Genomic DNA, 13171 nt, shown 5'->3' with positions numbered 1-13171 from the left:
ATTCTGGTGGATCATGACTATAGGCCATAGCCCATAGACAGGTGTCTGTAATCTGGTTTCCAGTGAGGAAACTAGTTTTGGGTCGTGTAGTTTTGTACCAAACTATAACGTTTTCTTGTAGTTGTGCTCAGGGAGGTAAATGTGTTGGAAGCGCTTGCTTGGGTGGTCTAGTCATATCACTCTGTTTTAGGATTCTGGCATTGTGGTTATGTTGCTGGGCATTCAGATTTGCTTGAGTAGGTTGGTGAATATAAATGTTCCGGTTGTTTGCGCAGAATTGAAGATATGATATTGCCTGACTGAAACTGTTTGATTATGCTTCCTTCCAAACTACCAGTTGGTTCTTTGGTACAATTTGTTATTTAACATGCTAACAAGCGTCAATGCAGCACAAATCCTATAATGTCTTCTCTGCTCTGCATCTTCATCATTCTCAGTTTGTCATCATCTCTTTTGTTGGGAATATAAGTGTTATCTCTGTGCTCATGATCTGTGTATGTACTTAATGATCCATTTGAAATTGGGTTGAGATTACCAGTCTATGATATTTCAAGCATGTTGTGCTCCACAGCTTTCTTTGATAGTTGTTATATAATTGTCGGCATGACTATATTACAATTAACAGGCATGCTTTTGATGTCCATCAACAGATTCTTTAAACAGTTCACTCTTAAGTTATAGGGTGATATTTCTGATAGGGTAGGTTTTTGCCTTGTCAGCTGTAGCAGTGTGTTGCATTGACGAAATATCTGAATGTCATTTGACAATATGATTATGTCAGCAAATTTCTTTGCCTTGTGTTGTGGCATCCTACTTTTTGTTGGTAGAAGCCACCAAAATTCAATCATTCTGAGTTTGTGAAGAAAGATTTCATCTTCTTGCGTTGATCTTGTGATCTTAGGCAAATATTTATGACTAGATGGGGTCAAGAATCAAGATAGTTACACACCTATACTGAAATTTGTTTCATAAATGTGATCTGGTTACTGTTCAGATGTGCCCATTTTATAGAAGAATAATGTTCCGATTTCTGAACAATTGTGGTCTTTACATACAGTATCTTTGCGGTCATGTGTTGCATAGTATTTGCTCAATATGTCATGCAACTATTATTCTGTGTGTTTGATATTGAGTTGGTGCTGCCTTTAGAAACGTTGGTTTTCTTAACGATGAAAACCAAATCTAGCAATAGTCGACTGGTAAATCCGTGATGAATTTTCGCACTACCGTAGTTGTATTGTATATTTGTACATGGATCCACCGGTTCATGGAAGCGTCCATCAGTTAGTGACTGTTTTAGCGGTTTTAAAGGTTATTATTACGTGGCTAGAAAGCAGGCCTGGTTTCATCAGCTGATCGAGCTTAACGACTGGAGCCGGCTGCTTCCTCCTCACAAAACACTGTTCATCTTCCAGCCAGAACGGTGTTTTTCTCTTGCAACAAATCAGCCGAACGGGATCGTAGGAACTGAAGCATCTGATCTCTCAACGCTACATGGGGGCCGTACAGGTCAGTGCGACCATTAGTGCTACGTAGATGATGTGAGTGCTTCTTGGCTTAATGATGCTGGTGACGTCCTGCCCATACGCACGACACCGACGGCATCCAACAAGTCGTCGCTACTATCTGTAGACAGTCGTGGCTTTCTTTAGCCCGCTGCCTATGCTCTATATGCTAACACAGCAGTAGTAAATCGAGCCTTCTCCTTTTCTTTCGGTAAAAGAACATCATTAATTTCTGTAGTAGAAGAGCCACGGGGCACGGAGAATTGGCAGATGAATTTATGCGCTACGACTACGAGTCACGGCAAATGGATAGACACAGGAGGATGGGCGAAGTGGAAGGCGATGGAAATACGGAACACGACCTGAGCTGAGCATGAGATGCCACGATCCTGTGGTCGCGATGCCTTGACCTGTTTAACGGCGGCATGGCGATGGCCTGGATGGCTTGGCTTGGCTTGTTTTGTTCCCCCTGCAAAATTACTGGTCGACTCCACGGCGATCACCCGCCCTACTTAAATGCAGCGCAATGGCGTTGCACGACCATAATAACCATCCGATGGGAAAGGGAGGGGGGGGGGGGGGGGGGGGGGGGGGGGGGGGGTTGGGGTTGCAAGAAAAGGTATAGGCCAACAGTCACGTTTTCTCATACCAGACCAGGAGAAACAGTGCGCCACAGTCCCAAGATTGCTGCTGGTCATCGTGAGCGTCTCTGGTACGGTAGTGCTGCGCTGGTTACGCTGTACCAGACTACCAGTGCACCCATCCATGACCAGTTCTCTACGCTCACGCTGGTGGTGGCAAGGCCCCACAGTGCTTTGTTAACTAAGAGTAATTTCTGGACTCCGCGAGCGACGGCCAAATTTGCCGCGCAAATTAAAAACACGTTCCTGCTTGAGGGGTCCTTGGTTTGGAGCCTTCGACCAACAGTTAGCACGCGAAGCGCGTTCAGACGTTCACACCCGACTCGGAGCAGAGGGGAAAGAATTCCGCGTGATCCATCACGGAGAGTCGGCCGGGTCGCTGACCGCCGGCTGCGGGTGTATCGCGATCGCGGCCGATTACCGGCGGGCTGGCGCCTGGCGGCCGGCGGCCGGCGACCGCTGGCCTGGCGTGTGCGGGGTACGGACACGGACGCGTGCACGAAACCCGGGCTTTCGAATCGAATCCTCCCACCCCCACCTGTCCCGAGGGGGCCGGCTGATCGGGCCGGGCGGCTGGCCATCTACTCCCCTGCTTCCTCCCGCGCGAACCGCACGGAATCCTCTGCCCATCCGGGGCCAGCTCTCACTCCCACCGCCCAGAGGCCAGTACCGTACCGTACCGTCTCTCGTACGTGCCGGCGACGGAGAGGGCACGCCGGCACAGGGAAGCCTGCCATGCCAGCGTGGTGGGGGCTCCGTGGCCTGTTGTTGTACGCGCGGTGGTTAGGCAAGGCAGGCTGCCCTGCCGCCGGGTGACGTGCCGCAGCGCCGGCGTGCGCTGGTCGGTGGTCGCTTTTGGAGTGCGCGATTAGGCGACGGCGGGGGAGTGCCGCTCCGCTGGACTCATCTGGGGGAGGAAACGAAGCGTGTTCCTCGTGATCACTGCATGGAGGGAGCCTTGCGTTGATGTGGTGCACAACATTTTTTTTTGTCTCGTCGCATGACTCCGGCTGTCACGTCTTCGAGGGCGGGACCAACTTGGGTACTCGCTTCCGACTCCAACCACCTGCAAGGCTAGAGCTTTCGCTTTGCCTTGGAAGGAACACGACGCGACGCACGCAGCAGCTGGCACGACTAGTCCACACCACACGGCTGCACGCTATAGTTGTGCTTTTATTTTAGTGATGAGAAAACTTGGCAGACGCTTACGCAGAAAATGAGGAGAGAGAGAGGGTCAATTACGTACGCCCATTGGTTGATCTCAAATTTAGCTTCTCCGACGGGGGCCCCACCGGCCACCGTCTACGTACATACAGTTAGCTCAACCAGAATACCTAACAGATTCGCCCGTGGATTTGACTACCTGCGCCAGTCCTACTCTACTAACGTGATTACAAGGACGTGAACACGTTAGTCATGTTTCTTATGATAGTACCCGCGCGCAAAAACAAATGTTGTTTACGATCGAAATTGTCTACACAGGCTCGAGTAGCCAATTCGTCGGTGTAGAGAACGCGTGCCTTAACAGTTGAGAGTCAGATATGATAATTTTATCAATCTCAATTTATTTAATATGGATTCAAACTGTCTAGTCATAAAACTAGAACGAGCACACGCGGTTGTATAGATAAAACATTGCTTATGGAGTGGCGGTGATATTACAGAAGAGGCACTTATCTTGCTGCTCGGGAACCAGCATGTAGATCAAAGGAAGAAGGTGGCCTAGGAATTTTCAATATGAAGAACCAGAACACAGCATTGCTTCTAAATTTTTTGGATAAATTTTACAACAATGCTGATATTCCTTAGGTTCAGTTTACTTGGACAAAACTCTATTCAAATACAAGCACACCCCGCAAGCTAGAAGTCCAATTGGCTCCTTTTGGTGGAAGATGTCCTCAAGCTGTTTGGAAAATTCAGTGGCCTGGCTGCTTGCAACCCCAAATCACGTACTTCGGTGTTATTCTGGAAGGATAATTGATCAGGACAAATCCTTGAGAACAGTTATCCTCAGCTGTTTTCTTTTGCCGGAAACAAAAATTGCTCTTTGAAGTTCTTTATAGATCATGAGATAAACAACGTTCTCTGCTTACCGCTTACAACTCAGGCTTCAACACAACTCGGCGAATTACAGGACATGATCATTGGTAAGAATTGGAATCACAATGTGTCAGACTCTTGGACATACAGCAGGGGCTCGGCACAGTTCTGTTCAAAACAGGCTTACTCCATCTTGCAAGGATCAGTGGAAGCCTCCCCTCTATTCTCTTGGGTTTGGAAGTCAGGCAATTTGGGGATGGAAGCGCAGGTTCTTCTTTTGGCTGCTCATCAGGGATCAGATATATAAACAATTTGCATGTGACAGTGCATTGCTTAGGTGAACAGCTGACATTTTTAGATACATCATAGGGGGGTTTAGAATTATAAGAGATAGAGGTACCTATGAATTCACAGCAGACGTCTCATTATTGTGGGACGCATCATTTATCACCAAAACAATAGTGACATTAGATACTGCACCCCTATAAGGAGTGTCGGGGACCTAATACTGGGGTACCCAATGAGATGAGTTAATAACCATCAAACGCCGACGCTTCTAAACAGACAAGAACGCAGCTACGTTTCTTGCCCGAACGACTGAAGATTGGCTCCGCCTCACCCGACGTCCCGGGCTGGCTCCGCCTCGACTCCGCCTCGCCCGACGTCTGGGGGCAAGCTCCGCCTCGCTCGACGTTCAAGGCCAGGGCTCCGCCTCGCCCGACGTCCAAGGGCAGGGCTCCGCCTCGCCCGACGTTCCGGGCAGGTTTCGCCTCGCCCGACGTCTGGGGGCAAGCACTGCTTCGCCAGACGTCCGAGGGCAGGGCTCCGCCTCGCCCGACCCCCGAGGGCTGGCTCCGCCTCGTCCGACGTTTCGGGGCTGGCTCTGCCTCGCCCGACGACTGCACCATACTCCTTCATAATGACGAGCACAAGGTAAGACAGGACATTCGAGTCAACCGCAGTGCCGAGGACCATGCCCTGCACGCCTGCAGGAAAGTATCGTCAGGATACGACGAGACGGGCGCTTTAAGCCTTTCCCGGCCTGACAGAGCCCAAACAATGTTGTAGGCACCGACTTTTGTCTTACAGTGTTGTGGGCACCGCCATCAGCCCTCGGGCGTGGATCCTAGCATAAGCATACGACAACCACTACAATCCAGGAGGGAACTCACATCATCTACAGTACGGACGTATGGTCACTTCCCCGTCTGCTCCCCGTAGTGTCACGGCTCGGTACCCTGAGACGCCGCATCATCCGCCGGAGTAGGATGGGACGTGACCACTAGCTAACCGAAGCCAGAACACGGCCCTATCAGGATCAACAAACATGCTATCCCTGGCACCATCTGCCATGTCAGCAGGGCAGGCTCAGGGGAAAAGGAAGACCCGGCACCTTCGAATGACCCTCTCTACCTCTGGTTTTTTCCTCTTTCTCCTATATGTAATCCCTGCTCCCCCTTGTCTATAAAAGGGAGAGCAGGGCGCCCCACTAAGGGGATGGATCGATTCAACACGCATCACACACACACACACCCAAGCAGCAACCGAGCTCTTGGCACCCTTTCGACCTTTCCATCAGAGACTTGGGACCTATCCCTCTCTTGACCGTTTGTACCACCTACTACGAACCTTTTTCAGTGCTAATAACACGAGCAGCAACAAACTGGACGTATGGACATTCTGCCCGAACCAGTATAAACCTTGTGTCCTTTAGTACACCATCCGGGCCTAACGCGCAATAAATATAAATTTACTAGTTGGTGTTTGTTCAAAACACCGACAGTTGGCGGGCTAGGTAGGGGACCTTTGCGCGTTCCGACGATAAACATCAGGCCCCAGATGGCTAGCCACGGCAACAGCTGGGTCCCAGGTGCACACGTGCATTTCGGGAGCCTAGACTTCATCATCACAGTGGAAGGAGAGTTGGCATTGGCTCACACCGCCATCCAATCTCTCCCCTCCATCGGCCTCAACCATGAGAGGCTTGAGCGCCAGCTCGGTGTCTCCCTTGGACCCTAGCAATCCAGGGAAGTCCAGCGCCACCTCACCCTTCCTGATGCCAACGACACGATGCGGTTTTCCAAAGGAGGGTCCCTCTCTCTGGAACACCACATACGGAGCGCCCCGATAGCGCTTCCGTTCGGTCTCCGCAACGCTACGGCGACCGTTAGCCACCTTGCGGCGCGACGCATGGTTCTACCGCCCACAAACAACGAGTTCGTGGGGGTAATCGAACACGTCACGGAATATCTCCACAACCTCCTCGCAGAGGAGCCAGGGTCATCCTCTGGCTCTAACTCAAGCAGGAGGAGCCATCACCCCTCCCGGGAATGCTTCATGACGGGTACCCCCGAGGGACATGTCGAAATCATCCCCGCGGAGGAGGCTACCCCATAGGCAACCTCGGCGACGAAACCGAGGGGGACACAGCGGCCCCTCCTCGCATGGGGGTGGAGCAACTGAAAGCCTGAAAGCGAGAGATCGAGGAAGCCAGAATCCAACTTGTGCAGAAGTGCGCGGAGCTCGATCGAGAGATTGAACGTCGCGGAGATGGTGGGCGTGCAAGTGCCATGGCCCGTGATGTAAATTGGAGGATCATCGCCGATGATGAAGCCATTCCTCGCTTTGCTCGGGCAAGCCAGAACATCCCCGCCGCGATGGCCTTGCTCCATGGCCTTCTAGAGGCCACGACACCCGAGGATCGTCAGGCCCACAGTGAGATTCGCACGCTGCTCGAGCATGCGGCGGCGTAGCAGACAGAGATCTCATTGTCTCAGTGATGCGAGCTCGACACCAGCCAGCGCACGCCCTCGGCGCGCCCCACCAGAGACACGTCAGTCCACCAGGCACCATAGGGCGGCAGACAGCGCACCACGGTCTTGGTGCATCAGCGTCTCAGCCGCAACCGCGACGCACGCAGCACCCTCGACGCCCGCAGACGCACCTACGGCGACCCGAGAGAATGAGCCCGCCGCGGCTATCATCCTCGTCATGGCGGGCGCTATGACAGGGGCGAGGAACGGAGCCCAAGCCTCGGCCTACCAGGCCCTTAGGCCTTTGGTAGGCACATCCTCAACGCTGCTTTCCCGCCAAGGTACCGACCACCTACCAATACCCCTAAGTACTCTGGGGAGACAAAACTCGGACTTTGGCTCGAAGACTATCGGCTTGCCTGCTAAGCCGGTGGTGCGGATAATGATGACTTCATTATCCGCAACCTTCCACTGCTCTTGGCCGGTTCGGCACGAGCGTGGTTGGAACACCTACCGTCCAACGTGATCCAGAGTTGGGCGAATCTGAAAGAGATCTCTGTGGGGAACTTCCAGGGCACATACAAGTGCCCTAGGAACCCATGGGACCTCAAGAACTGTCGTCAGAAGGCCAGTGAGACCCTCCATGGGTACATCTGACACTTCTCCCGACAGTGCAACGAGCTCCCTAACGTCGCCAATGTCGACGTTATAGGAGCCTTCCTGTCCAAGACTACCTACGAGTCTTTGGTTCATAAGCTAGGATGCAAGGGCCCGCGAACCACCAATGAACTCATGGACATCATCACCAGCCACGCCTTAGGAGAAGAGGTGGTCGGAGCAATCTTTGATCGTCTCGAAGGCAAGGCAAGGCGGGATGAGGGCATCGGCGAAGGCACCTCTAATCGTTCCGCCAAAAGGAAGAACAAGAAGCAACAGCGCGAGGACTCGCTCATGGCCGCTGCTGACTACAAGGGTGGCCAGAAGCCCACGGAGGGCACTCCTAACCACTTCAAAAAATTACTCGAGCGGCCGTGCCCGAACCATGCCTTCTCGGTTAAGCATCTGCTCAAGGACTGTAGCCTCACATGACGGTTCTTGTCTGGAGGCTCCAACAAAGGGGGGGAGGGAAAGGACCCTGCCCCCACTACAGATGACGTCGAGGAGAAGGACGATGGATTTCCGATGCCAGATGACTGCCTTATGATCTTTGGAGGATCAGTAGCCTACGACTCCAAACATCGTCAAAAGGTCGCACGCCGCGAGGTCTACATGGCCGAACCGGCGACTCCTCCCTTCCTTCGGTGGTCAGAGTCCGCCATAACCTTCAATCGGACCGACCATCCGGATAGCGTTCCACACCCAGGGAGATATCCACTTGTGGTCGACCCGATCATCAGCCCAAAGCGACTCACCAAAGTACTGATGGATGGAGGCAGCGGCCTCAACATCATGTACGCCAAGACGCTCGACGAGATGGGCGTTGATCGGACACACCTCCACCCAACCCGAGCACCTTTCCATGGCATCATGCCTGAGAAGCAGGCCAAGCCACTCAGGCAGATCAATATGCCCGTTACCTTCGATGATTAGTTCAATTACAGGACTGAAACCCTCATCTTCGAGGTGGTTGGGTTCCCCAAAACCTTCCACACCATCCTGGGACGTCCGTGCTACGCGAAATTCATGGTCATCCCCAACTATACATACCTCAAGCTAAAGATACCGGCCCCCCATGGGGTCATCACCGTTGGCACCTCCTTCAAATGCGCCTATGAGTGCGAGGTCGAGTGCTGCGGTCACACCGCAGCAATCGTTGCCTCCAGGGAGCTTGCCACCCTCAAGGAGGAGGTCGCCGAAGAAGCGCCTGATGCCAAGAAGTTGACCAGGTCATTCGAGTCGGTAGAGGGCTCTAAACAAGTCCTCGTAGACCCCAGGAGCACCGAGGGCAAAACGGTACGTATTGGTACCACGCTTTCCTCCGAATAGGAAAGCGCGCTCGTTGACTTCCTCCATGACAACAAAGACATCTTTGCATGAAAACCCTCGGATATGCTAAGCATTCCAAGGGAGGTCGCCGAGCATACCTTGAAGATCCACCTAGGCTCCAAGCCAGTGAAGCAACGCCCGCGTCGCTTCGACAAGGAGAAACAAAGGGCTATGGATGAAGAGATAGCAAAACTATCGGCCGCCGGATTCATCAAGGAAGTATACCACCCAGAGTGGTTAGCCAATCTCGTTCTTGTATGAAAGAAGAGTGGGAAATGGAGGATATGTGTACACTATATGGGTCTCAACAAGGCATGCCCAAAGGATCCATTTCCTTTGTCGCGCATAGACCAAATTGTTGACTCTACCTTGGGGTGCGAAACCCTCTGCTTCCTTGATGCGTACTCCGGTTACCATCAAATCGTGATGAAAAGTCCGACCAGCTCGCGACATCTTTCATCACCCCCTTCGGATTGTTCTACTACATTTCAATGCCATCCGGTCTGAAGAACGCCAGGGCTACGTACCAGCATTATATGCTGAAATGCTTCGGGGACCTCATCAGGCGAATCATTGAGGCTTACGTTGATGACATCGTAGCTAAGTCCAAACGGGCTGACCACCTCGTTGTCGATCTTGAGCAGACCTTTGCAAAACTCTAAGCAAATGGCATCAAACTCAATCCCTAGAAGTGTGTTTTCGGGGTCCTAAGGGGCATGCTGCTCGACTTCATCATCTCCGAGCGCGGCATCGAAGCCAACCCAAAGAAAATCTCAGCCATCACAAGGATGGGCCTGATTCAGGACATAAAGGGGGTTCAGCAAGTCACAGGGTGCCTCGCTGCACTTAGTCGATTCATCTCATGCCTCGGCGAATGAGGTCTCCCCCTTTATCACCTCCTGAAGAAAGCCGACCGCTTCGAGTGGACGTCCAAGGCCTAGGAGGCACTTGACATGGTCAAATTGCTTCTGACAAGGGCCCTGATCTTGGTTCCTCCAAGCGACGGAGAATCCCTACTGCTATACATAGCGGCCACCACACAAGTGGTCAGCGCCGCCCTGGTAGTAGAGCGAGAGGAAGAGGGGCATGCCCTCAAGGTGCAGCGCCCTTTGTACTTCATCAGCGAAGTACTATCTGACTATAATACCCGCTACTCTTGAATCTAGAAGCTCTTGTACGCTATCCTCATCACCAAGAGGAAGCTACGCCACTACTTCGAGTCACACCCGGTGATGATCGTGACGTCGTTCCCCCTCAGCGAGGTCGTCCAAAGCCAAGACGCCACGGGAAGAACCGCAAAGTGGACGCTTGAGCTGATGGATCAGGGCATTACGTATGCTTCCCGAACGGCGATCAAGTCCTAGGTGTTGGCTGACTTCATTGTGGAATGGACCGAGGCCCAAACACCACTGACGGTCATCGATCAAGATTACTAGACGATGTACTTTGATGGATCACTGATGAAGAAGGGCGCTGACGTGGGACTGGTCTTCATATTGCTTGTCAGGTACGCATGAGGTACATGGTCTATCTCCATTTCCCCTCATCCAATAATGTGGTTGAGTATGAAGCGCTCATCAACGGCCTACGCATTGCCATCGAGTTGGGCATCCAACGCCTCGACATCCGAGGCGACTCTCAGCTGGTTGTTAACCAAGTCATGAAGGAGTCAAGCTGTCACGACACTAAGAAGGTTGCGTACTGCCAAGAAGTCCGACGGTTAGAGGACAAATTCGATGGCCTCGAACTTAACCACATCCCAAGACGCCTCAACAAGGCGGCCGATGCGCTTGCGAAGGCAGCATCCCGTCGAGAGCCAATGCCAATAGGTGTCTTTGCCAGTGACCAACACAAGCCCTTGGTGCGCTACAAAGGGTTAGAATGGGCCAACGATGGTCTATTCGATCCAACCTCGAGGGCTAACCAACCGACGGCTCTATCCGGCCCCGAGGTCATGGAGATTGAAGAGGATCTAGCGATAGAGCCCGACCCTCTGGTCGACTGGAGAATGCTCTACCTTGACTACCTCCTCTATGACATGCTGCCGACGAACAAGATGGAAGCTCGATGGCTCACACGTCGCGCCAAGTTCTTCGTTCTTATATAAGGCGGACTCTACAAATGAAGCCACACTGGGATCCTACAGCTCTATATCCCCATCGAATAGGAGAAGCTTTTGCTGAGTGATATCCACGATGGGGTCTACGTCACCACGCCGCGCCTAGAACCTTGGTTGGAAACACATTCCGACAGGGCTTCTACTGGCCCACTGCAGTTGCCGACGCCGAGCAGATCGTACGCACCTATGAAGGGTGTCAGTACTATGCTCGGCAAACTCACCTTCCAGCCTAGGCACTCTAGATCATCCCCATCATGTGGCCCTTTGAGGTCTGGGGGCTCAATCTGGTTGAGCCTCTCAAGAAGGCGCCCGAGGGCAACACCCACTTGCTTGTCACCATAGACAAGTTTACAAAGTGGATAGAAGCTCAGCCGATCTCCATGATCAAATCCGAGCAAGCCATGTTGTTCTTCCTTGACATCATCCATCGCTTTGGAGTACCGAACTTCATCATTACAGACAATGACACATAGTTCACCGGCAAAAAATTCCTTCGATTCTGTGATGAAAATCACAGCTAGGTCAATTGGGCTACCGTCACGCACCCCTGAACGAACGAGCAAGTCGAGCGCGCAAACAACATGCTCCTATAGGGCCTTAAGCCCAGGATCTTCAACCGGTTGAACAAATTTGGTGCACACTGGGTCGTCGAGCTTCCTGCGGTGCTCTAGAGCCTAAGGACAACTCTCAGCCGAGCCACCGGCTACATGCCTTTCTTCATGGTCTGTAGTTCCGAGGCCGTCGTCCCAACCGACCTCAACTATGGAGCGCCAAGGATCAGAGCATAAGACGAACAGGGAGCAGAGGCATCCCACGAAGACGCTATGGATCAGTTAGATGAAGCCCACGATGTCGCCCTCCTCTACTCGACCAAGTACCAACAGGCGTTGCGACGGTACCACAACCAACGGGTGCGGGACTGAGCCTTCAACGTCGGGGACTATGGGGGTATGGCCCCCAAGACATGGGCTGCGCCCCCAGGGGTGGCCCGGCCCACAAGGTTAAGGCATGCACGGCGCTGCTCGGCGTGCACCGCAAGACATTGTATAGTACCAAATATGATACTTTACTTGTAACCCTACCCCTCCGGACTATATAAGGAGAGGCAGGGGTCCCCTAGCGGAAAGGCTACATCAAGCTACTTGGTCATCCAGATCAATACAATACACCAAAGACACAGGACGTAGGGTATTACGTCGATCAGACGGCCCGAACCTGTCTAAATCGTTGTCTCTGCGCCTTGTGTCACCATCCGGTTCCTGATTATGCGCACCCCCACCGACAAATCTACCATCATGGGATACCCCTCGGTGGACTACCGAGCATATTCTGTCGACAGTTGGCACGCCAGGTAGGGGTGTGCGCTTGATCCATGGCGAGCCAGATGGACCTCAAATCAACAACGCGTTCTCGTCGTCAATCTTGTGGAGATCCATGCTGGTCTACGACGACGATTCATCGCTGCTACACCAGCCCCCACGACAGCAGATCCGATCTCGGAACCACCTCTGAGGTCGCCTTCACCAACAACTCACTGCCCGCCGGGTGTTCGCCGTCAACGCTGACCAGATAACGCCATACGTCGCCGACCAGACGCTCCGTCTAAAGCTAAGTCACGCTTTAATATTCTTCTAAATATTCTCCAATCTCCGTATATCACCATAATGTTTCTCCAAACTATTTTCTCCATATTTGCTCTCCAAACGATTTTCCGAACTCTCAAACAGTCACGTTGATGCTCGGATGCCTCTAGAGACGGCCCTGTCTCTGGCTCCTCCCTACACGTGCTACAGGCTCCGCACTCTGCGTTATGGGTGGTCGGCAGCGGCTCCTTGGTCACGCCTGTTCCTCCTACACGTGCATGGGCTCCGCGCTCGATGTTATGGACTATAGGCTAGCTAGGGCTGAAGACTCAGCTACACACTAACTGGTCAGGTGATTTATATTAAATATAAATATATTTTATGCCAACTGATTGCCGAGCTGCATACGCCGTTTCATCACCATTGCTGATTTTTCTCCAGAGTTCATCTATTTTTACATCATGTACTACCCGTTCTACATGTTTGTATTGCAGGATCATCGTCCAGGTGATCGGATCACCTGCTGCTCGGGCTTCTCCACCGA

Source organism: Miscanthus floridulus, chromosome 3 (genome assembly GCF_019320115.1).
Source record: "Miscanthus floridulus cultivar M001 chromosome 3, ASM1932011v1, whole genome shotgun sequence".
In the NCBI taxonomy this organism is placed as follows: domain Eukaryota; kingdom Viridiplantae; phylum Streptophyta; class Magnoliopsida; order Poales; family Poaceae; genus Miscanthus; species Miscanthus floridulus.
This window is presented reverse-complemented; position numbering follows the sequence as displayed.